This window comes from Phoenix dactylifera, chromosome 9 (genome assembly GCF_009389715.1).
Source record: "Phoenix dactylifera cultivar Barhee BC4 chromosome 9, palm_55x_up_171113_PBpolish2nd_filt_p, whole genome shotgun sequence".
Lineage (NCBI taxonomy): Eukaryota > Viridiplantae > Streptophyta > Magnoliopsida > Arecales > Arecaceae > Phoenix > Phoenix dactylifera.
The window spans coordinates 7,315,941-7,342,876 of record NC_052400.1 but is presented as its reverse complement, the minus strand read 5'-3'; the positions used below and the strand labels follow the sequence as shown (position 1 = coordinate 7,342,876).

Here is a 26,936-nt window from a genome sequence, read left to right as displayed (position 1 = left end):
AGAGAAAGAAAGAAAGAGAGAGAGAGGGTGGCGGACCACCGAGAGAGGGCCAAGACGATGCATGGAAAGGTGGAGAGTTCCATTAGGTTCTTCCATTTCGTTTAAAATAAAAGTCCTTTTTTTTATTTTCAAAAATTTTATGTAAAATCCGCAAACTTTTTTTTTTATTTTGAAAAAAAATTAAAGTCGACAAGAGATTCACCAACTTTACTTCAAATTTTCAAAAAGGAAAAGAAGCCCCTTAGAAATCCCTATTTCGAACAAACCGACCACCCCTCCACCCCCCTCAACCCGTCTGCATGAATCCTCCGCCCTCTTCCGGATGCCCGCTACCCTACTCTTTGTCCCTCACTTTCTCTTCCTCTTCCCTCTCTCTATTTTCCTTTTTCCTGTTCTCCCTCTCCCGCCCTCTTTGCGGCCACGTTAGGACATGCTCAATTGGCCTCCGCCAGTCTTCTCCCTCCCTTTCCCTCAGCCTCTGCGCAAGTATTAGGATGGAATAGCATAAGAGTGTACCAAACCATACCGCCAGACAACCGATCTGAGCTCTAATGCCAGCACAACAATCCTTGATCAGTACACCATGAACCAGCCAGTCCTGATATTGTACCAAATTAGCATCAATATAGGTACCAAAATTTGTACTGTAAACCTTGAGTTGAAGTAGTAGCAACTACCACTAAAGACAGAAATGCCGCCAAGATAAAAAAAAAAAAAAATCTCACATGCTTCAGAGAAGAGAAAGCAGCTCGGATTTACCCCCTTTAACAGACGTGACAAGAATGAGAAAAATCGTCCTTTGAACAAATGGGCGCACCTGGTTATCCATGGAACAGCAGACCATCCAAGTCTCGCAAACCCATTCCAACAGAAATACAAAGATGTATCTAAAGCTGTGTTTGTTTCAAGAATAAGAAAAAGCAGAATAGGAATGACCATGTGAGCATACCAATGGGAATAATTGCACCACAACTAAAACTTCTGGCTGAGGGCATTTCTGTTCATAAAAAGAAAGCAAGGCAGATATGAAGATACATGCACAAGGTAAGCGACTACCATGAAAGATATGTCCAAGAATCATGTGCAGGATTACCTGGTGAGATATGAAGATACATGAAGATACATGGACAAGAATCATGTGCCAAAATCTTGATCTGCTACGTATGATGAGAACAATGTGTCAGAATCTTCATCTCCATTCATAACTTCATCACATGGCCTCCTGACAGATGCACTACCAAGTAGTTAAGGTTTACAAAAATTCTGATTAATTACATAAACATGTGTTTCCTTGTTTCAATCTTTTCTTTTTTTTTGTTTAGAATATTTACTTCTTGAAATATACTACTATTTTCAACTACAGTAAGATTTCTAATATTTTGTCTTTCAACCATTTTGTGATCTTAAATTTTCACAAACAGAACGAGTGTCCTATACTGGAAAAAATAGAGAATGTGGTGGCGTTTGAATGGTAACGGAAATTAACCTTTATTGGAGACAATGATACAAATAATTTAAGCAAACCTATGAAAATGAAAAAACTTGAAGGAAACAAATCTTCTAGAGATCACTACAAATTCGAAAGACTTAAACATAGAAGAATCATTGACAAACAAGAGTTGGAAAAGAATGAACTAAAAAACAAGGGACCTTGTCTTTGAAAGAAAGGAATGAAGAAACATAGAGAGGCTCAGATTCACCTTTGATCCATCATTCATTTTTTTTATAACGACCAAAGACCTCACCCAAAAAGGTCTAGCCAGAAGGTTATGAATTGGTGTCCTTGCCCTGCCAGGACCACCCAAACACACAGCCGATGTGGGACTAAACAAACACCCGCACGGATCCTCACAAGTCACATCCTTCTGCTGCACTCCTCTCAACAAGTGATTGCAGCGGTTGTCTATTAAGAAATAGAAATAGACCATCCCAGCTGCCATGCACTGTTGCAAAGGAAAACAGAGGGAGGAGTCCAAAAAAGGTTTCATCATCATCGCCTCCATATAAAAAGTACAACAACATAAAGAGAAGAATGGATTCAAAACAGAGAGGTCTTAAATAACAGCCATGTTATATTGTTGAAGAGGGCAGCTCCTGGTAGCACCAGGGCACCAACCGACCAACTCTTCCTAATTCCCATCCCACCATCTCCCCATCAAGTGAGTACCCAAGCAGCAACTGCAACATTACAGCACAGCAGCCATTCAACCCCCTCCCTCCTTTTCTCTCTCTACCACCCAAGAGGGGAGAAGAAATAGAGAGGAGAAAATTAAAAGAATCTCCAGCCTCCAAGAAGTCCATCTCCAATCCCCCTATCTTTCTTTCTGATGGCCCAGCTAGATCAGGAGTAATGTGAGGGAAGGAAAACCAAGACCAAAACCAAAAAGAGAAGGGATGAAAGATGAGAGTGGCTTCAGACATGTGTATCAAGCCAGCCAAATCCCTCCTCTCTCTTTCTTCTCCACCCAAAACAAAACTACTGTCCCCAACTTCCCATATTGCCCCTCTGCAGGCCAGGAAACTCTCCACCTCCCTTCCATCAAGAGGGAAGACTCATAGCCAGCTCTTGTTCCCGTTTTATATGGGGCCTTTGCTTCCTTTGATCCATCATCTCTTCTTCATCAACCCTGGACTCATCTCATCGAATGGCTGCAGCGGTTGTCTGCAGAGCAGCAGACCTTCCGAGCTGCCCTGCCACCGTTAAAAGAATCACAGGAGAATACTAAAGAGACGAAGGTTCATCATCACTACCTTGCCCTGTTTGGATACTTCAGAGAAAGGCAAACAAAAGAAGGGGACTTTGGGCAATCTGTCTTCTCTCCTCGAAACCTCCTAATTCAAGAAAGATTCACCTTCCTTTGAGCCGAGGCCTGCCGTCATCATAACCGTTATATGACTGTTATGACAGATATAACAGCCGCTACATGCCCCACTGATTTCAAATTTTTTAGCATTAAAATGCAATTGTATAACCATATTATAACAGAAAATAATCAAAGAATAACATTTTTACTTTCCAACCATTGTTCATTTATTAAAAGTATATTTTCAAATGGTACAAGGTCCTTTGGAGAGAAAGTCAGTATCACATTTGAATTTTGAAAACACTATCTTATTCAGCAAGAAACTGAACATGAGAATAACAACAGTGTTATGATGGGCCACTGTACCACTAAATAACCCACTGTAAGAGCCACTACTCTTTCCGATACATAACAATGGAAGGGGCCTGAGATGGCCACCCATTATAACATGATAACAGGCGATATTTTAAACTTTGAGAGGAAGGGTATGAGGCCAAATATTAATTTAAAAACTGCTCAGAATGCTTTAATAACACGAGATCTCTTTGCCATTTATAGATTTCTTCCCCACATAGAAATCTTTTATTTTCCTAATTTAAGGGCCTTATATGAGATATTTTCATAATCGTAATTTAGGAAAGGTATAAAGAGGAGTGGAGAATAATAGCATTAGACTCAGATCCCGAATAGGAACAAAAATACTAGTATATCAGGCACTAATCCGGTAATGTTATAATGAGCAGACACCCCCTTTCCAAAGAGCTTTTTAGGAATCCTGGCTATCCATTCTAGATTCCTCCTTGATGACTGAACAGGCTACAGAAACAACGACGCACCAGCACCATATGAATTAAGTTTGGGGTTTGCACAAATTCCGTTTAATTATACTAAAGTTTCTTTTCATGTTTTATTTTTTCTTTATGTTGTTTTAAAATGTTCACTTCACCTGTTGCCACCTTATATCTTTTATGAATAGTACCTGGGAGACTACTTTCCCATTGATATTTGTTATGGCATGATTTCTAATGTTTTCTTTCAACCATTCTGTGGTCTTAAATTGTTAGAAAGTAAAAGACTTGTATACTCAAAAAAGAGGATTTGGTGCCATTTGGATGGTAGGGACAATTTCGAGAAAAATAAAGAAGATAAATATCATTGTGACAAAACCCAACAAAAACATTATAAATCCCTCGAAGAAAATGAATTTTTACAGATCACCTCCGATTTGCATGATTTCAACATACAAATATCATAAAGAACAGAGTAATAAACAGGGTACTTATCTCAGAACATAAAATGGATAGGGACAAGTGGGGAATGGCTCAGATTCACCTTTGATCCATCATCCCACTTCATCTGCAATCTTTGTCAACAAATGGCAGCAGAGGTAGCAGACCATACAAGCTACCTCACAATCGTCACAAAAGAAAAATAAGGGAGGAATCTAAAAGAGCTTCATCATCACTACCTCCATAGAAACGATAGACCAAGGCACATATATAGAGAGGCGTATGGCGTTTAAGAGCCGAGTTCGGAAGATCTCCAGTTCATGACCTGGCGGGCACTCTATAGAATCTTTGTTCATCTTATAACAAAGAGGGTGCCAACTCGGGGAGCACCAGGTCACCAACCTTTATTTACTTCTCCATGGAGTTTTCATACCTCAACAAATGACATAAAGGCTGTAAATGAGTCGGGTCATGTCAAGATCCAACTTTGACATCAAGAAAAAGAAGAACAGAAATCAATAAACTCCAAATCCTTTCAGATAAATATTTTGAACATTGAAAAGTTTGAAAAAAATGAAAATTTTGAAAAAGGAGTGGACAAATGAACAAGGGCCTAGTTCTGAATGAAGGAAGAAGGGGAGAAGCAGACGCTCAGATTCACTTTTGGTTTGTTAGATATTGCAGTCTCATCACTTTTCTCAATGAATGGCTTGCAGTGGTTGCCTGCAGAGTAGCAGACCATCCAAGCTGCCCACCACCATTGTAAACGAGCATTGCTGCATAGGCAAAAACAATTGCCAATCTGGTGAAAATTCACTCGAGTGGAGCCAAGTCAAGCTCTCTCTCTCTCTCTCAACACACACACAATATATATATATATATATATATATATATATATATATATATATATATATATATATATATCTGCTCTACCATCACATAGCTAGAAGGTTAATCATCACCGCCTCTAGATTCTCCCTAGCATCTCAGTTGGTTAGACTGTGTGACTGTTAACCATACAGGTTGAATTTTCAAGTCCCTTGATATTTATCATTGAAAATGCATTGTGTATCCTATCAGAGTAGAATAGAGGAAAATGATTCATGTTGCCGACTCCAACCAGCTCAAAATTAAGGCTTAGCTGACTCCAACTAGCTCTGAATTAAAGCTTAATCAAGTTGAGTTGTACATACATACATACTTACATAAAGGGCAACTAGCTCTGTTTCTAGTATACCCATTCCTGGGCCCTAGGGGGGTGGTCGAATCACTAGACAACTTTTCGTACAGTTGCCTCAGTAGCTATTTCATTCATTATAGGTAATTTCGTTCGCCTTTGTGGGCTTTGAAGCATCATAAAGTTTTCCGCTTCGTGTAAAGGTCCACTTTGTCCCCCAATAGCGGTGTTCTGGCCCATGATCAGTTCGGTTGTGTAGTGCTAGCTCAAGTGTTGTCTACCTAGTCGGAGCTGGAATTCAAACTTTGTTTAAATGGGTCCAATCCTTTCGGGTCTAAGTTTCTCTGAAATTCTGCCTTTGGTTAACAAGAAAGGCTCACCTGGCTTGATCATGCTTGCTTGGTCGACCTCTCCTGATTTATCTGTCAGTAATGTGAGCATCCATGGGTTTTGTCCTTGGTCAGCATGATGGATAGAGCATAGTGCTTCGTTTGATGGAAGCACGAGGGAATGGATTTTATCGGTAGGCTTTTTTTGGGGCGCTTCTGTTACAACGACTTCACTTTGAGGCCTCTCACCTACCCCATGATTCTCTCTAGACGCTTCATCGTGATTATTGCCCGGTGAGTGCGAAGTCAAAGTGGGAAAAAAAGATTCGCTCTAGCCCATTCTAATAGGGCTTCGAGTGGAATAGACCAACCTGATGTAATGCATGGAACTTGATTAATTAATAGGGCACGAGAGGATACTACCTTTATTCATTCATTTATTCACCTCCGCCCCTACCCCTGTTGGGGGGTCCTGATCTCGATCAAATGCAATTAACTATTTTTTTTCGGTTTGAGGCAATTAGTATTTTTTTTATGTGGGAGCGGGTCGGCCATGGAAAGCATTCTGGTTTCTTCTTCAGTGAGGCATTAACGAATCTCACATTGATTGAAGTGTTTGATCTTCCCTGATCAGTCAAAAGAAGAGTAAGTTGATTGGGGAGAGGGAGGTGGTAGAGGTGCTGAACTACATTACATCGATGGCAGGAGGAAACAAATGTCTGAAGCGAGTCGGTTTCTCGGTTTCAAGAGAAAATTTATTTCCAAGGAGGATAGGGAATTGGGGAAGGCTTCAAAGGCTGTTCTACTTATTGCTCGATGAGGGTAATCAGGTCGGGTCAGAAGGTGGTCCGATTCCTCTTCGTTGGTTTCAAATCTAGCCAACGAACATTTGGTTGCAGGGGAGGATAGGTAAACATCTCTCTCTCTGGAGGCGATAGGTTTCATTCCATCTCAAGTCTTCCATCCCTCCGGAGTCAACTACTGTATGGAAGGATCCATATATATGTAAATATATGTATGTATATGTAGATATGTACGTAAGTCTATGTATGTGGATATATATGTATGTGTATATATATGTATGTATAACTAAACTCGACTAAGCTTTAATTGCTAGCTAGCTAGAGTCAGCTAAGCCTTAATCCTGAGATGGTCAAGATGGTTGGGTTAATGGAAAAGAACTTAGAAAAAAAAACATAGACAAAAATTCAAAAAGGGTGAAGAAAAAAAAAAGGACCTTCTCTAAAAAGGAATGGAAGAAGATGTTAGAGGCTCTAATTCACCTTTGATCCATAAGTCATCCCTTGTAACAACCCAAGAGATCAACTAGAGAGGGCAAGCTAGAAGATTATCAATTGATGTGCTTGGCCCTGCTTAAGTATAAAAAACCTTCCTAACAAGCACATGAAATGGGACCAAACAAAAATCTGCATGGATCCTCACATAATTTCTTTTATTGTACTCCTCTCAAATGGTTGTCTATGAAACAACAGACCATCAACGCTGCCATGCAGACTTTGCAGAAGAAAAACAGAAGAGTCAAAAAGAGGTTTCCTCATCAACGCCTCGAGAAAAGATAGAGCAAGATAAAGATACGAATGCAATCAAAGGTAATGTCTAAAATAAGGTAACTGGGAGACTAGCTCCCTATTGAGATTTGCTATGGCATTATTTGCAAAATAACATTGTCTTCAATCATCTTTTGATCTTAATTTTCACAGAGAAAATACTTGAATACCGAAAAAAGGGACTTTGGCGTCATTTTGGATTGCAGTGAAATTGAACCATTTTTTTGGAACAAAAAAGAAAAGCTACATACCAATGCAACAAAATCTTGGAAAAAAATGTAACAGACTCTAAAGGAAGTTATTTTATATTTGCATGAAGCTATCATAGAAAATTCATAAACATAACAAAATTTCAGAAAAACAGAATAGAGAAATAAATAGAATACTTATCTTAGAAGATAAAAAGGATGGGAACAAGCAACTAGAGGATCAGACTCGCCTTCGATCCATCTTTCCTCCTCCCGCACAACATCTCAAACGAATCATTTTAGCAGCGGTTGTCTGCAGACAAGCAGACCATCCAAGCTGCCAAGCAATAGTTACCAAAATGACAAAAAAAAGAAAACAAGGGAGGGGTCTAAAGAGCTTTCATCAAGAAAAAGATCCAACTTTGACATAAAGGCTGTAAATGAGTCCAGTCGAGTCGAGATCCAACTCTGACATCAAGAAAAAGAAGAAACAGAAATCAATAAACTCCAAATCATTTCAGATAAATATTTTGAACATTGAAAAGTTTGAAAAAAATGAAAATTTTGAGAAAGGAGTGGACAAGTGAACAAGGGCTTAGTTCTGAATGAGGAAGAAGGAGAGAATCAGAGGCTCAGAATCACTTTTGGTTTGTTAGATATTGCAGTCTCATCACTTTTCTCAATGAATGGCTTGCAGTGGTTGCCTGCAGAGTAGCAGACCATCCAAGCTGCCCACCACCATTATAAACGAGCATTGCTGCATAGGCAAAAACAATTGCCAATCTGGTGAGTGTAGCCAACTCAAGCTTTCTCTCTCTCTCTCTCTCTGTGTCTCTCTCCATACATACATACATACATACATACCAGAAGTTCGTCATCACATACATACATACATATATATATATATATATATATATATATATATATGCTCTACCATCACATAGCCAGAAGTTCGTCATCACCGCCTCTAGATTCTCCCTAACATCTCAGTTTCTTAGACTATGTGACTGTTAACCATAAAGGTTGAGTTTTCAAGTCCCCTGATATTTATCATTGAAAATGCTTTGTGTAAAATATGAAAAGCCAACCAGCTCAGGATTAAGGCTTAGCTCACACAACTAGCTTAGAATTAAAGCTTAATTGAGTTGAGTTGTACATACATACATACATACATACCTATATATACATATGTAAATATATGTATGTATATGTACATATGTAAGTCTATGTATGCATATGTACATATGTATGTAAGTCTATGTATGCATATGTTCATATGTATGTAAGTCTATGTATGCATATGTTCATATGTATGTAAGTCTATGTATGCATATGTACATGTTGCTGGAAATTGGACCCGAGGGTGATCGTGGACCGAGGAGGAGGAGCTCCGGCTGTTGGTGCGGCGGCGGATGGCTGTCTCCAGCGGACCTGCAAGAAGCCTGTAGCCGGGGGTTCCGGCGTAGGCCCTCCGATGCTTAAGTCAGAGAGGAGCTTTTAATAGAGAAAAGTAATGGAGAGGAAAGTGATGATGTAGAGATATATTGCTGGCCAGGGAGGAAGAAAAGTCCCCTGCCTAGAGCTCTCCCCCCTTTTTATAGGAGGGGGTGTAGCAATTACCTGTGATCGGGCGTGATTGCGCGAATCAATGAGTTACCATAAACGACCCGAGATTTCGGACTAGCTGGCGATCCGTTGAGATCATGTGCATTCAAATGTTGACAGCCGTTGAGGCAGAGATTGCGGGATTTGATCCTAGAGATGGCGGGCTTGATTTTCGATGTAGTGGGGAGGTCTACTTCTCCCTTTGACAAGGTTTTTCTTGGCCTTGAGGTCGATCGGGCTCAACTCTGCCGAGACCATGCCTGCCAGAGTCATGCCGAGATCGAGGTCATGAGATCTGTGGTTGTCGATGCCGAGACCGAGCGCTCTGAGGTCGGACGCTCTGAGAGTATGCTCGCTATCGTCACATTCGTCATCAAGTGCCGGCGATTTGACCACGTGCTTTGAGTGATCCATTTTTCCCCCAACAGTACATATGTATGTAAGTCTATGTATGCATATGTACATATGCATGTAAGTCTATGTATGCATGTATATATATATGTGTGTATATATATATATGTATGTATGTATGTATGCATGCATGTATGTATAACTAAACTCGACCAAGCTTTAATTGCTAGCTAGTTAGAGTCAGCTAAGCCTTAATCTCGAGATGGTTGGGGTAATGGAAAAGAACTTAGAAAGAGAAACATAGACAAAAAAAATTCAAAAAGGGCGAAGAGAAAAAAACAAGGATGTTGTCTAAAAAGGAATGGAAGAAGATGTGAGAGGATCTAATTCACCTTTGATCCATAAGTCATCCCTTGTAACAACCCAAGAGATCAACTAGAGAGGGCACGCTAGAAGGTTATCAATTGATCTGCTTGGCCCTGCTTTAGTATAAAAAACCTTCCTAACAAGCACATGAAATGGGACTAAACAAAAACCTGCATGGATCCTCACATAATTTCTTTTATTGTACTCCTCTCAAATGGTTGTCTATGAAACAACATACCATCAATGCTGCCATGCAGACTTTGCAGAAGAAAAACAGAGGAGTCAAAAAGAGGTTTCCTCATCAACGCCTCGAGAAAAGATAGAGCAACATAAAGATACGAATGCAATCAAAGGTAATGTCTAAAATAAGGTAACTGATGGAAGGCAAAATGGATCGTCCTACTCCAGCATGGAACCACCCAATTCCTGTCGAGCGAGCCGGGCCTCGGCCCCGCTAAGAGTCGTGCCGACCTCGGTCAGTGGTCAGGCCAACCTCAGACCCCGCCGAAGGCCAAGCCGACTTCGGCCAGAGGCTAGGCCGACCTCGGACCCTGTTGAAGGCCAAGCCGATCTCGGCCCTGTCAACCTTAATCCCGTAAAAAATTCCGTGGACCCTCGGAACAAACCTGGAAAGATATCTCTCGAATCCTCCGCCCACGAGATTGATCTCCGTGATTCACGCTGCCTCCAGCTAATGGCTAGGTAATCACAGCTCACCCTATAAAAAAAGGTAGTAAAAGGCCTTCGGTAAGCCATTAAAAGCAATACAAAGCAATTCAAAACACTCAAAAATCTCTCCAAGAACTCTGCTAATTTAACCATCGGAGGGCTCTTGCCGGAATCCCCGGCCAAGGCTTTATGTAGGTACCCCGGAGCGCAGAAGGTGGCTCCCTTTCTCCCCTTTCTCCGTCCCGGCCGACGTCTTCTCGCCTCCGGCATAGTCACCCTCAGGCCAAATTTCAACCACAACAGGAACAAGCAACTAGAGGCTCAGACTCGCCTTCGATCCATCTTTCCTCCTCCCGCACAACATCTCAAACGAATCATTTTAGCAGCGGTTGTCTGCTGACAAGCAGACCATCCAAGCTGCCAAGCAATTGTTATCAAAAAGAAAAAAAAAAAAAGAAAACACGGGAGGGGTCTAAAGAGCTTTCATCATCATTGCCTCCCTCGTTTGGTTCGCGCAAGAAAAAAGGAGAAAAAAATGTGGTCAATAGAAAAATAAAAAAATACCTCTTAAAAATAAAAAAAATGAACAAAATAATATTTTCATGGAAATCCATTTTTATATAAAAAGAAGCTCATGGAGGATATGAGCGAGCTAATTTCCCACCGATTAAAAATTAATGTTTTATAAAAAATACTTTTAAGCCATCAAAATCTATAGACAAGATCTTTTCTACCAAATCTGAGGAGTAAAAATTATTCCCGCCTACCAAACGAGTGCAGAGAGGGATCATTGCCTCCACAAACATATAGAGGGATCGGGGTTGTAACTTTCGCATGAAAGAAGGATTCACCTTCCTCCGCACCACCCACCGCACAGATTTCAAAGCGCTCCAAACTCCATCACTCCCGCCTGCACAGATCTCAAAAGCGACCGGTGGAAGATCCGACGGCCGCCGGGGGCGAAGGAATGCGTAACGAAACAAGGGGGCGGCTCGAGGGAACACCAGCCGAGCCACCGACCCCATACTTATTTCTCCCCGGAGCTTTCATACCTCAACAAACTATTGGAGGTAGGCATTTCTTCGAACGATGCGAATGCATGTCATGCTCATGAAAGAAGACTGATGATGCGTTTGGGTTGAGAGAGAGGGAAGGCGTTATTGCGAGTGTAGAGTAGCTTTATTTTTGAAAAAAGAAATAACCCTCGGTAACCCCAAGTGGAGTTTAGGAAACCGAGACCCGGCGTTTGTTTGTTTTTTTCCTCCTTTTCTCAATTTTGGAGAGGTGGAGCTTCGGATACCGAGACGAACGCAGCTCTTTTCAGACGAAAAATTATACCCGACACCGATGCCTGGGCTCGTTGGCCGACACGTCCCATCATTGATGCCAGGTCTCGTTGGCCGCGCCCCTTCTTTTCCAAATGGACGCGCACTTGCCAATCTTGACCGTCCATCACTGGACGGGCATCTTTGATGAATTGCACCCGCTGCAGAGACATAAGGCTGCAAATGGATCGGATCCACCCGTGACCCGACCCGCATAGATCCGATCTTAATTTTAGCACCCGCGGGTCTGGGTCGGCTTCTAAAATTGGACCGATCCCGACCCGAACCGAATGAGCAAAGCACAAGGAAACCCAAACGCCGAGCTCCCAAGCTTTTGGTTTAACTCGGGACAGATGTAGCAGCAAGAAAGCCAGAGAAGCAGACCCAAGATGGTTTCTTTAATGAATGGGAGCTATCTCAGATATGTTCTTGTGCCAGAAGAAGAAGAAGAAGAAGAAGAAGAAGACAGGAGCTCCACACAGATGCGCTCTGCTTCAGAATCTCTTGGGCCCAGAAGAGAGAGAGAGAGAGAGAGAGAGAGAGAGAGAGAGAGGACTGGTGGTTTGAGTTGGAAAGAAGGTGGCTTGTCTAAGGACCAGAAATGATGCTAAGTAGGTGGCTTTAACAGCACTGAGTTGGTGGTAATGGAAACAGTAAAAGAGAAACAAAATCAGGATAAAGGCTGCACAAAGCCACCAAAAATCCAGCAAAAGCTCAGAGAAATGAGTTTGCTTTGTGATAACAAGCAAGAGAGTCTCTTCTTTTTTGTGTGTTGAGAGACACATCAACAATCAAAATGAGGTCCATATTTGAGTTATTTTAGATGTTAAGGGTTAATGAAACTTCATATTTAATTCGAATTAGCTTCCTTTCCCCTGTTCTAGTTTTTTATTTTGTAAAATATATAGATCTCATTATTGCTTGCCATAAATTAATAAATGCTTTTCTTCAAGACAACTTGTGATCTTAAATTTTCACAAAATATAAGATTTCTTTGCAGAACAAAAAAATCATTTTAATTGCCATTTGAGTGGTAGTAGAAATCAATTTTTTCTTGAAAAATATGAAAAAAAAGCAAGAACCTTATTAAATAAAAATAAATCCCCCATAAACCCGGTTGGCCCTTATTTTGAGTATGCGCTGGGTAAGAAAAAAAAAAGAATGCTGCGGGGAGCAAACCGTTAGCAAAAGTGTTGTCGGCGACCCAGGCATGGAGGCCATCGCCCGAACTTGAGAAGAAGAGAGTTTGGCACGAGCCATCCACGTGATATAGTGCAGGGGAGCGGGGAATGGACGGATCTTACCTCACTAATGAGAACAGGGGGCGCGGGTGGTGAAGTCCGGCAAGGAGAGGCGCCGGCGGAAGACACCGGACGTAGAACCCGGCATGAGCGAGGTCGGCGGCGAACATCAGGCCGCCGGAGTGCCCAGATCTGGCAACATCCCGGTCCGAGGGGAAGGAGAGAACAGGGAGGAGGAGGGAAAGAGAGAAGAGTAGCCTGTGTCCGCAGTTGGCATTTGGGACTTCGCATCGTACGTCGCATTTTTAGTTCTTGAATAGCAAAAACCAAAATCGTATTCGTTTTTTATATTTTTTTAATATATTTTATTTTTGTTTGTCACGAAGAGAATGGAAAAAAAAAATAGGGCTTTTTATTTTTAATTTCAAAAATAAAATCACAAAGACTAAGATAAAAAATTATATTGCTTTTTTATTTTTAAAAGTTATTTTTATTTATTTCAAAAAATATCTAATTTTTTATTTTGAAAAATAAGAAATTCATTTTTTTTTCATAATGATAACCACCACCGCTATCATGGTTGCTCCCACCACTATTATCATTTTCACCTTAACTTGCTATCACCATTGTTTTCACTAATACTTTATCACCACTATCACTTTCCGCTACTATTATCATCACTATATTACCATACTAGTACCACCTCATCATTATCTTCGTCACATCACTAGTGCCTTCATCACCACTACCACCATCTTTCTGTTATTGTTATTGTCTTTGTCACTTCACCACTACTATCATTACCATCTTTGTCTTATCATATCTCTATTCCTCCACCATTGTCATTGCCTCAATTAACACTACCACCACCTTCACCACCATGGTAGTATTAAAAAAATAATTGACTACACCACATGCAAGTGCTATATTAAAGATCTCAAAAAATAAATAGGAACAAAACTTTAGATTTTTTTGATAATAGAAAAGTGAAGGTAATACCAAATGGCTCTGGCTGTTTGTTTTAAAAAAATATTATATGACCCAGACCAACATGGGACAACACAGAGGCACCATAGCATGACTGAGACCATCAAAACCAACACATCATCTACCAAATGGTCGTGATAACCCCTCACTTCATGATGCGTCGAGGGCTTGTCCTCGCAGCTCGAATCCCCCGGTCGCTCCTCTAAACTATAAGATCAAATTTGCATCAACAGAACCATAACCAGATGGGGTGTCCGACCAGGGAAAAAATGGAAAATTTCTACATCTCATGCCTTTACTTCAGTATCTTTTTGGTTTTCAGTTGTCCGTGGGTCATTTAAAATCAAGTACCAAGATTAAATGATCTCAGATTTTAATTTGATACTGGATAAAGATGTTACCTAGCAGTACTGTTCACAGCCCCGTTTATGACACTACATATAAGGGTATCTTAGGGAAGCAGTCCTATCAAGGTTTCTTCTGTCTTAAATAGGGTCTTAATGCTTTCATGTCACAAAGTTGGATGATTGATTAATTTAAGTAGGTGATGATTTCAGCGTGCAGGTTCGAGATCTAGCCCTAGATGTGATTGTAAGGTGATAAGAGTGAGTCTGGTGGTATCCTTCCTCTTCCCTTTAGTCCTTTTTACCTTCTTCCTGTTCATAATCTGCCTTTCATCTAGTTGTTCTTCACCAAAGTTCTATTTCCCACACATCCTTCATATCCCATGCATCTCAAATTATTTTTTAGCAACTTCTAGCAAGCATTTCATTTCAATTGTTAATACAAGGGGCAACCCAGCAAACAACACAAACTCTCCCAAAACCCTCATCATAAGCACAAAATATAAGGGTAATCAAATCTCTCCAATTATCAGACATTTTGGGGCGACCAAGCTCTTCAAAATAACATATCCAAGAAAACAAAAATGCTAAAGATTGCCTCTCCACTCATTGAGCCCGAAATTATACCTTACACCTCGTGCACCACATGACGGAGCACTGCACCAATCATGTATCAGTTTCTGTAGGCCCCATCCATCATTCGTTGGGGATCGCCATCGTCTCGGTTTGATCATGTAGTGATTTCTCCCAAATTGGGTGCTTACACTGACACTTGCAGATCGGCCAAACTGCAACCCACCAGACACCCCCAACTTATGGCGTACTGCACAAATCTTTTGACTGCCGTTGAACCAGCCAACAGAGTGGCGAATGGAGCAGTGATAACCAGCATTACTCTGAGGAAATGGCTTCAACAAGTTGCCTGGAGAACACCAAACACACGAGAGAACTTGCTCATGCTATTTGCAAAAAGAAACTATAACAAGGGAAACCAATAACAAAATTTTAACATTAGGCAACCCAACTTCCAATCCCTGGTTTGCTGGACATTTAGCACTTGAGGCCTGTACACAAAATACTTGACACCTAAATCCATGGTTTGATGACAATTTAACCTTAGTCCTTGGCACCAGCGGAAACAACAAACAAGGCACAAGCATGTGTAAATTCAAATAAGGGATTGAATGTTAAACGAAAAATAGGTACCATAATCATTAAATAGAAGTGAAACAAGTGGTTGAAAACTAAATTACATAGTATTAAAAGCAGTAACATGACTTTTGCAAATATTACACGACCTCAAAGAACACACCTTCTCACTCTTGAGCAAGTCATCACGGAGAGAGAAAAGGACAGCCCCCCCCCCCCCCCCCCCCCCCCAAAAAAAAAAAAAAACAAACAAGGAGGTAAAAAGTGAAACATAAAAGAAAAGAGGAAACATGCACTCTGAATTATTGAAAGTCTCTCAATTTACTTGTGTTTTGGTACCTTGACTGGGTGGTACTAACAAAAGCATCATACCCCTAAATTTAAATGGAAATTCCCAACTAAGTGTAGTTTTAAGATCTAGCTAGTCCACCACATTCAAAAGTGAAAGAACAGAACACTAAGGGTGAAAATAACAATACCATCAAAACTGTTGTTAACCAGTGCTAGTTAAATATTAAAATTAGGGGGGGGGGGGGGGGGGGGGGGGGGGTTCAAAAACTGCTGCAATTGATTAATAAGGAAGGAAAGAATATGTAAGAAAGGATATTGAAATCAGGAGCGGTTCAGATTGCTCCATTTGCCGTACATTGTATGACACATGCAATACGATGCAATTACTGCCTGCAGAACAGCAGGCCATCCAAATCCACTACCATTAGATAGGGTCCATTTGAGCTCAGCATGTGGAGTTCAGAAAACTAACTGACATGCCTAGATGAAAACCATGTTATACAAGCACCGGTGGTAGGTGTTTCTCACCCTAAAATCATAGCTGGCGTATTTATAAAATTTCAGTGCTTGAAGCATAAAAGCTTCTGCAGACAAATTCTTGCCTGCCGAAAGATAAAATTAATTAGAGGCCACTTAATCCACACCCTGAATGAACAATCATCTGTCTGAGTGGCCAGCTCCCTCTGTGCTAAGGAATTTATTGTTGGAAGAGAAGATTTGCCAATATATTTGGGAAACCATGTCCTTACCTACATAAAGGAGGCTGAATATATGCCGATAACTTATATGCTGATAACAACTCTCACCTGAAACAAAAGGGGTCATATCTATGTATGTATGCATGTAGGTATAAAGGAGACACATGTTTGTACGTACGTACGTACGTATGAATGTACGCATAAAGGAATCACATGTTATCGGACACAATGTGACAAGAAAGGAAAAACCATCCTGGAAAGAAACGCCTGCAACTTTATGCCTGTGGAACAGCAGAGCTCCAAGTCTTGACACAACATTTCCAACAGAAATACGGATAATAGTGCAATAGGAATACGACAATATATTTTCTTCTTTTTTTGGCTAAGGCTGGCAATATTTTTTGGCTGAGGGTGTTTTTGCTCATAAAAAAAGAGAATGGAGCTACATATTTGGCAACCATTTCTTCCCGCATGAATGGAGAAACAAAAATAACTTTGTGAAAACCTTCACTGCATGGACACTGGTTCATGTGTCAGGTATGGGTACGTAACCATGTCTTGGATCCTTAATATCCAAGAAAATTTTTCTTAAATAGCTCTATTCAGGTGCCAACCAATGTCTTCGTTAAAGTCAAGGTGTGGGTACTTAGTCAAATGCTCCAGGTGATAAGTGAAAACAATCATAAAGGAAATTATGTGCACTTGTCATACATTTCCATGAAAGTCAAAAAAATGAGTCCATCAATGAAAGTATAAAGGCTAATTGAAGAAAGCCATGAGTATAATGTTTTTCAAAAAGAAATGCTAACTATTACTCAAATGGTTGACAAATAATCATAGCTCTTTATATATAGAAATCTTTCAGAAAGGCCACCATGCCAAATAGAAGAACCCATCTTAACTTATATATTGCTGCTATAACAGAAAAACCAGATGCTAAATATAACAGCCTTTAAACCTTTATATATAGGTAAACAATGCATCCATTGTAACTTTGGTGTATCAGTTTGAATATAAACTGCTCCAAGGGAACAAAAGAAAAGTAAGAGAATTAGGAAGAACTACTAGATGGCTCACCATACTGCACCTACCGTACCGTACTGGTAGCAAAATAATACTCGGTATGGGGCACATACGAATGTTGGTACCACGAACCAGCCCTAGTACCAGTATGGATACCAAAACCTGCACTGCAAACCTTGAGTAGAACTAATACCAACTACAACAAAAGACAACCGCCACCAAGAGAGAAGAAAAGACAAACCTTGCATGCTTGAGAGCAGAGAAAGAAGCTCAGATTTACCCATTTTATCAGACATGTTATAAGAACGACAATAACCTAATGAAGAAATGGGTGCACCTGGTTATCCATGGAAAAGCAGACCATCCAAGTCTTGCCAACCCTATTCCAACAGAAATACAAAGATGTGAAGTTGTGCTTGTTTCAAGAATAAGAAAAAGTAGAATAGGGATAACCTTGTGGCCATGCCTATAAGAATAATTGTTACACCACACGTTTTTCCTTAAATTTGTTACGCTAAAACTTTTGGCTGAGGGTATATTTGTTCATAAAAAGAAAACAATGCAGACATAAATAATTATGCCAAAAATAGCTTATAACAGCTCGCCCTTCAACTACTTGCCTAGCATAAGCAAGTTCAAGCAGCATAAGTGTCACAGCTTATGCCTTCTTTTTTTTCTTTCTTGTTCTTTTTTTTTTTTAAGTTGTTAGTCAGACCCAAGGCTTGTTCCAAGCCTCCTGCCTGATTAATTCCTGAACCCAACGCTGTAGTTAACTCATTGGGGAATTCATAAGAATAAGAATAAGAATAACAATAAGAATAACAATAACAACAACAATAATAATTTAATATTAAAATTGCATGAAGCATGTGATATGAACTACGAAGCACCAGCTCTTATCCATTTGACACGACACTAATGTGTGAATGCAAACTAAAGTCTCATTTAAGACCGACTAATAAACAAGCAAAGCTTCAACACCTTGGGCTCGCAAAGATAAGTAGATGCTTGGGCTTTGGCAAAAATGTCATTCCAGTTTGGCAACGAGGTAATAACACAAGCTTGAACACTAGTAGAGCTTGAACACCCTTTTATGTAACAAACCAAGTCCAAGCAGCCTGAAGCTCATGCTTTTGCTTGCAACACTAACAAGAATTTTTAAAGATGAGATAATATCACATTGGTCAATTTGATATATCAATTTATATTAGCTGAGAAACTAAGGACAAAAATTTCATGCATATTATATTAGTAGGTGCTGATATAGGTACAACCCAACATTTCCATCAAGATGAACACCTTGAGCCAGGGAATGCCGAACCAACCTGAATCGAGCAGTTCGGCTTGAATCAAACCGAACCGATGGTGGTTTGGGATGGTTCATTTGTTTGGGTGGGTTCCTTTATAAAAGCCTCCTGATCCAAGTGCCAAACAGGTCGAAAGAAGTTTCGAGATCGCCCATGCTCTCTCTCCCCCCTTCGTCAACCAGCACCTCTCCCCTCTTCAACAATGCCAGCTGTGCCTCTCTCCCCTCTTCGAAACCCCTATAAATCCTCTCCCTCTCTCCCCCCCCCCCCCTCTCTCTCTCTCTTGAAAGGATTCCACAAGCCTCCACCTCCCACTTCAATTCTCCCTCTCTCCCCGCCCCCCGCGCCCACCCACCCACCCGCGTCGGCGATCGCCGGCCTCCCCAATCCGAAACCCTATAAGAAATGCTTCTCGATATAGGGCTAGGGTCAGGGTTCCTCCCCAACTAAAATGAAATTCCAGCCAAGAAACCCACCCTTCGGCTTTGCACTGTCCAAACCAACAACCGACAACACCCTCCGCTGCTTCCTCTCCTCGAGCCCTACAGGTCCAATAACTGCTACCCGTCATCCACTTCCAATCCATCCACTACTACTCAAAGCCCAAGCGCAAGCCCAAGCTCCACTCCCTAGACAAGGCCGATCCTAAGCTCCACACACCTTCAATCACCACGGCATCCCCCTCCGACCTCTTTTCAATGGTGAGTCCCCTCTCCCCCTCTCTCTCCCCTCTTCCCCTCCTTCTTCCTCTCCCTCCCCATGGTTTCGGTGCACTGCAGTTGAGACAGTACGGACCAATACCATATAGTACCGGTCACCGGCCAGCATGCCTATCGATACCGATTCTTCCAACCTTGCCTTGATCCCTAAGAAGAAGCAGAAGGGCCATGGAACAACATATTTTCAGTAAAATAGATAACCATAAGGGCCATTGAGATGAACACCTTGGTTGCCATCGAATTTTACTAAAACAAATATCCATAAAACATGATTTTCAGTAACACAAGATATGAACAAAGGGAGTCCTATTTTTTTCATAAAATTCTTTTTTCAAAGATTTTATAACTGGTCATTTTGGCAAGGAAGGTTCTATCGTAAAGAACCAAACATGATAGGTTTTAAGGAAAAGAACCAAACAATTGTTTTTGTAAAATGCACTCATTTTGAGTTTTTTATTTACTAGTTTTACTAAAACTTGTCAACCAAACAACCCTAGAAAGTAGCAGACTAGCAGAGAATACAAACACTGGCCTCCTAATCTTGTAATTAGTCTTTCCTTTATCAATTCTTAATATCTTTAACCAAATTTTCTAGAGGTCACTACAAATTTGAAAGATTTAAACATAGAAGAATCAACTAAAAAACAAAGGACCTTGTCTTTGAAAGATAAAGGAATGAAGAAGCATAGAGAGGCTCAGATTCGCCTTTGATCCATCATTCATCTTTTGTAACAACCACAGACCTCACCCAAAAAGGGCTAGCTAGAAGGTTATGAATTGCTGTCCTTGCCCTGCCAGGACCTCCCAAACACAGCCAATGTGGGACTAAGGTTGCAAATGGGTCGGGTTGACCCGACCCGACCCGCTTAGAACCGATCCAACTTAAATTGGAGGATCCACGGGGCCGGGTCGGGTCCTATAATTAGACCTGTTCTATTTTGCAGGTTGGGTTTGGGTTTACTGAATCTCGACCCGACCCGGACCCGACCCATTTTTTTGGGTCAATTTTGGATCGTTTACCCAACGACTCGATCCGACCCAAACCCAAATTACCTATTTAGGCCCGCAGGACCACAGGCCGCAGGCCCACAGTCTACGGAGTTTCTGGCCAAACCTGGGAGGCACCATAACCGGTTCACCCCTGGTGTCGCCGTTGTTTACAGGGATTAGTACCCGTAGCCGGTAAAAACCAAGCTAAAAATGTTTTTTATTCAAAAAAAAGAAGAAAATAGGCAAAAGAAAGGAAAGCAGCAAAAGGTGAGGGGAGTGGCACAACAGTACGTACACGTGGCGGAATGTCATGTCACCCTTAATGATGATGGGACGACTATAGATACAGGCGGCCCCTCTCCCCCCTTCCCACTCAAATTAATTAATTAACTTTTTTTATAAATAGTGAGATTATTTTTTTAAGAGAAAACAAAGTAAAAAAAGAGAGGAGATAATGGCTTAGCTTTTTCTCTGGGTTGCAGGGCAGTGGAAATGGAATGAGCCGCAGTGGCTGCTGCTACTGTTGCTGTTTCGATTCTAGGAGGGCGGAGGATTCGCTCAGGCTTTTTTCCCTTTCTTCTTCCACTCCCTTTCTAGTGGTAGTAGCAGTGGCAGAAAAACCCTTCTTTGCTAACTCCATGCCTTGCCTTCATTCATAAAATAAAGCAACAAGTCCGCACTTGACCCGAACACGGATTCGGATCCGACCCGGACCCAAATTTTTTGGGTCGGGTCTGGGTTATACATGGACCCGAGCCGATCCAAAGGACCCGTTGGATCAAAAATTGTAGCCGTGGACCGAACCTGACTCAACCCATTTGCACCCCTATGTGAGACTAAACAAACACCCGCACGGGTCCTCACATCCTTCTGCTGCACTCCTCTCAACAAGTGACTGCAGTGGTTGTCTATGAAGAAATAGACCATCCAAGCTACCACGCACTGTTGCCAAAGGAAAATAGAGGAAGGAGCCAAGAAGCGGGTTCATCATCATCGCCTCAATAGAAAATATACAACTAGATAAAGAAAAGAATGCATTCAAAACTGAGTGGTCTAAAACAACAGCCATGTTATATTGCGGAAGAGGGCAGCTTTTGGTAGTACCAAGGCACCAACTGACCAACTCTTCCTAGTTCCACTCCATCAAGCCTCATAGCTGAGCAAAATATTGGAATGCAAATAGAGTTGTCAACCAAATCGAGCAGCTAGAGCTTGGCTCTAGGTTCAACTTGAGACAAGCTCAAATCAAGTTTGTTAGAAGCTAACATACCAAGCTTGAGCTAGCAAAACAAGCTCGAAATTATTTCAAGCCAAACCAAAAAAACAGCCTAGCATGATTAGGCTATGTTGTATAAGTCAATATCTTTGATATATCAAGTTATATTAGCTGAGATAATAAGGACAAAATTTTCATGCATATTATATTAGTATGTGCTGATGCAGGTACAACCCAACATTTCCATCAAATTAAACACCTCGATCCCTAAGAAGAAGCAGAAGGGCCATGGAAGAAAGATTTTCAGTAAAATAAATATCTATAAGGGCCATCAAGATGATCACCTTGGTTGCCATCAAATTTTACTAAAACAGATATCAATAAAACATGATTTTTCAAAGAAACAGGTTATGAACAACGGGGAGGCCTATTTTTCGTAAATAGATCACAAAGCATCTCCTTCAAAGTAGGATTCATGCGATGTGTAACACTCTAGTATATTGAAAGCACTAGATCAGAAAGCTTTACAAATGCATGGATCCTTCAATAATAAACTGTATCACCAGAAACTTTGGAAGGTAGTGATAGCAACCAATCCTGCTACTGCAATCCCACAAGCATCTCCTTTCTGGTTTGGAACCTAGCAGGCTTGTCTGGAAACCTAGTGGTGGAAATATTAATTGAAGTAGTCTTGGAGACAGTAACAACCTGCATAAACGAGTTTTAGAGCTTGGAAAATGATAGCATTACCTCCTGGATTATAGAATGTTACAACACGTAACCAGCTCCCATTTTCATAAGGAAGTGATGCCGAACACTTTTGTAAATCGTATTGTTCAACACTTCCACTTGATCATCTAGATTCGCCAAGATTTTTTAACCTTATGAAATGCTTTTTAACTTAAAACATAAAATAATCATCAATAGAAAATAATAAAATTTCAAAAATAATATAATTATTGACTAATATCAATCAAAATCTTTAGAGAAACGAAAGGAATTTTATAATTCCACTAGAAGATGACAGGTGGAACAGGGCAAAATAGGTTTGGCGGGGAGTGAAATAGTCGAATGGATAGTTCGAGATGCAGGCAGCTCCTTTCAGATACACTATTATTTGACTTACTAGACCTGCCACGTCCCATCCATCAATTTCATGTCTCCTTGGCCGCACGCCTTGTTTCCAAGGAATAGATACTCACCAATCTTGACCGTCCATCACCGGACCATCATCACAAACTACAAACAAACGAGCCATATAAATATGGTTCATTTTTGAGTTATTGTTAATGTTTAGGGTTAATGAAACTCCATGTTTAATTAGAGTTAACTTTCTTTCCCTTTTTTAGTCTTTTCTTTTCTAAAATCTATAGATCCCTTTATTGCCACATTTTCCTTTTTACAATGAAAATTATGTGGATGAATATTTTTGCTGTTGAAATTTCTTGTTTTTATATATTGTAACACTATTACTTGTTATGAATTAATAAATGCTTTTCTTTCAGACATCATGTGATCTTAAATTTTCATAAAATAAAAGATTTCTTTACTGACAATATATTTTGTTGCCATTTCAGAGGTAGAAATCAACTTTTCTTGGAAAGATTTTTAAAATAATAAAGTAACACCCTTATTGAAAAAAATAAACCCCGTATAAACCTGGTTATGTGCTGGGTAACAAAAAACAGAAGGGCAATGCTACAGGGAGCAAACCTGTAACCAAAAATCTTGTCGGAGGCACAGGCATGGAGGCCATCGCCCGTACCTGAGAAGAGAAGAGCAATGCTATGGATATCCGAAGGGGAGGGACTAGATGCAGTCAGAGTGAGTTTGGCATGAGCCACCCACATGATATGCAGAGGAGTGGCTGGAATAGACGGATGTTACGTCACTAATGAGAGCAGGGGGTGCGGGTACTAAAGCCCAGCAAGGAGAAATGCCAGCCGAGGAAACCGGAGATAGAACCCCGGGTGAGCGAGATTGGCAGTGAACATCAGGCCACCAGAGTGCCCAGATCTAGAGCATCTCGGTCCACGAGCAAGGAGAGTATAGGAAGGAGGTAAAGGGTGTGTGTTGGGTGGAGTTGAGGCTGCTGGGTATTAAGAAAGGGAGAAGGGTAGGTTGTGTCAGCAGTTGGGATTCCGAGACGGACAGGGGTTGTATCTTTCGTGTGAAAGAAGAAAAGAAGAAATTCATCTCCCTTCGCAGGAATCCACCGTTCGATCATGCCATAGTCGCGTAGAGATCTATTCAAACAGATGAATGAAGTAGTTTGGAGCATGGTATATCGTACCATACCATACCGAACCGGATGGTACCAGGCATACCATACCGATTCGGAATCGGTACCGGTGGCATATCGACGCTCGGTACATCAAAAGAACCGTGTACTATACTAGTGTGGCACCGGTACAGAGTCCGATACTGGCGAACCTTGGTTAGGAGTGCTTTGAGATCTATGCAAATGCAATCCAATGATCGACATTGCGAAAGAAGATTCTTCATTTTGCATGAAAGATACAACTCGGAACCTTTGGGGACTTGTTGGGTGGAGTCGTGGCAGCATGTGTCAGTTTGCAACACTAGCGCGCCACGTCACTAGTAATTTAAAATTTGCTGGTGGTAATAGTGATTTTTAGTTCTTAATAAAAAAAGCCAGAATCATATTCGCTTTTTAATGTATTTTATTTTTTTTTATTTTTTTTGCTTAGGGAAAAAGGAAGAGGGGGGTGAAGAGAACCTCACCTACGTAGCAACCCCCACTGGGCCCCCTCCCTGCTGGAGAGTGTTCGATGCGGGTAGAACATTTTTTACTCAAACTCTCCCCACCCGTGGCAGAGCTCCACCAGCATAGTAGCTCTATCCCCGTGTGAGTACGTCACACCAGCACCAACTAAGTAACGACAGACCAAATAGCAACTTTACCGAGCAAACTAGATGGAGGGCATCCGGTCTCCGCATTTATCGATGCCCGGGTGTTTCGAACCTGGGCCACTCCGGTGAAATCAAAGCCCCGTTCCCACCGTGCTACCACCTCGGTAGTGGTATTTTATTTTAGTTTGTCAAAAAGACAATGAAAAATTTAGGGCCAGCTATTTTTATTTTTTAAAAATTATTTTCATTAATTCAAGAAATCTTTGCTTCCACTATTTTCAAAAATAAGAGATTCAGCTTTTTTACGCCACAACAAACGTTGTCACTACCATCCCCGCTGCCGCCCCACACATCATCTTCACCATCATTTGCATTGTCATAGTCTCCACCAACACCCTGTCACCACTACCACCTCCGCCACCAACCCCACCACCTCCATCACACCATTACTACCATTTCCACTATCTTTGCTGCATCACCAATGCTTCTATCACCACCATCTCCGTCACCATCACTATCATCTATGCCACACCATCACTACCATTGTCACCATCTCTACCACACTGCCAGTCCCTCTTCCCTCTTCCCTCACCAAGCCACCATCATTACTACCACTGGCTTCACTGCCATCATCATATTTTATATTTTTAAAAAAATAATTGACTACACCAAACATATTTATATTTTTCAAAAATAACTAGAAATAAAATTTAAATTTTATTTTTAAAATAGAAAAATAAAAGTGATGCCAAATGCTTCCATCGTGGCTGTTTTGTTAAAAAAAAATGTCAGCAATGTCATTTGAATTAATATTTAGCCATCTATACAATTAGTTTGGAATTTTGCATACAATTATTTTATAAGAAAATGTAGAATAGGGATAACCATGTGGCCATGCCTATGTGAATAGCTGCTGCACAAGTTTTTCCTTTATTTTTTGGCTAAAAGTTTTGGCTGAGGGTATTTTTGTTCATAAAAAGAAAACAAAGCTGAAAAATAATTATGCCAAAAATAGCTTACGACAGCTTTCCCTTGAATTAGTTGCCCAGCATAAGCAAGTTCAGCCAGCATAAGTATCCTAGCTTATGTCTTCCTTTTTCTTCCCTTTTTTTTTTAGGAAAAAAAAACTGTTTGTCAGACACAAGGCTTGTTCCAAGCCTCCTGCCTGATTTATTCCTGAACCCAATGCTGCCCAAAAGAATAATAAGAAGAAAGATAAGTCATTCCAGTAAATTCCCAAAAATCTAAAAATCAATTCATCCATGTAGCAAACAAAGCAAAAATCTTATCCTAGTTCCAGTTAACTTATTGGAAAATTCAAAATAATAATTAAAAAATGACATGAAGCATGGTAATGAACAATGAAGCACCAGTCTCTTATCCATTCGACATGGCACTAATGCATGAATGCAACCTAAAGCCTCATTTAAGATCGGCTAATAAACAAGCCAAGCTTCAACACTGATTAAAGATTTTAAGAATTGATAAAGGAAAGACTAATTACAAGAAGGTAAGGAGGCCAGTGTTAGTATGTTCTCCTGCTTTCTAGGGCTGTTTGGTTGACAAGCTTTGTTAAAACTGGCAAATAAAAAGACTCGACATGAATGTGTTTGACAAAAAAGAAAAAAGGTTTTTTTGGTTCTTTTCCTTAAAACCAATCCTATTTGGTTCTTTTTGATAAAAACTGTCTCGCCAAAATGACAAGTTTATCTTTAAAAAAAAGAGTTTTATGAAGAATAGGTCTCCCCATGTTGTTCATAACCTATTTCACTGAAAATCACGTTTTATTAATATTTGTTTTTAGTAAAATTCGACGGCAACCTTGGTGATCATCTCAGGGGCCCTTATAGATATTTGTTTTACTGAAAATCTGTTATTCTATGGCCCTTCTACTGCTTCTTAGGGCTCGAGGTGCTTATCTCGATGGAAATGTTGGGTTCTACCTATACCAGCACATACCAATATAATATGCGTGAAATTTTAGACCTTATTATCTCAGCTAATATAAATTGGTATATCAAAGATATTGACCAATGTGATATTGTCTCAGCTTAAAAGTTTTTGTTAGTGCTGCAAACAAAATGCATGAACTTTAAGCTGGTTGGACTGGGTTTGTTACATAAAAGGGGTGTTCAGGCTTGTGTTTTTTCCTCGTTATAAACATGAATGAACTTTTTGCCCAGCCAAGCCCAAGCATCTACTTATCTTTGTGAATCATAGAAGAATCATAGACCAACAAAAGTTGGAAAGGAATGAACTTAAAAACAAGGGACCTTGTGTTTGAAAGATAAAAAGGAATGAAGAAGCTTAGAAAGGCTCAGATTTGCCTTTGATCCATCATTCATCTTGGTTAACGACCAAAGACCTCAACCGAAAAGGGCTAGCTATAAAGTTATGAATTGGCATCCTTGGCCCTGCCAGGACTTCCCAAACACAAACCCGATGTGGGACTAAACAAACACCCACATAGATCCTCACATCCTTTT

The 26,936-nt window shown here is 40.6% G+C and overlaps 2 long non-coding RNA genes across 7 annotated transcripts; both read right to left on the bottom strand.

Moving 5' to 3' along the window:
* Positions 1–383: 383 nt before the first annotated feature.
* LOC103723878 lies at positions 384–12,189 on the bottom strand. 5 transcript variants are annotated; one of them, XR_003383036.2, is made up of 5 exons: positions 10,486–12,189; positions 8,634–10,335; positions 1,094–1,234; positions 726–997; positions 384–598 (listed from the first exon to the last, which is right to left on the bottom strand). It is a non-coding gene; the product is annotated as an uncharacterized LOC103723878 (long non-coding RNA). The 5 variants fall into 5 exon arrangements; XR_005513261.1 differs by having other exon boundaries at positions 8,634–12,184; XR_005513262.1 differs by having other exon boundaries at positions 1,094–1,222; positions 8,634–12,184.
* Positions 12,190–14,557: 2,368 nt separating this feature from the next.
* On the bottom strand, positions 14,558–18,966 carry LOC103723879. Of its 2 annotated transcripts, none has more exons than XR_005513264.1 (2): positions 17,399–18,966; positions 14,558–15,105 (listed from the first exon to the last, which is right to left on the bottom strand). It is a non-coding gene; the product is annotated as an uncharacterized LOC103723879 (long non-coding RNA). The 2 variants fall into 2 exon arrangements; XR_005513263.1 differs by having other exon boundaries at positions 16,373–18,944.
* Positions 18,967–26,936: the final 7,970 nt, after the last annotated feature.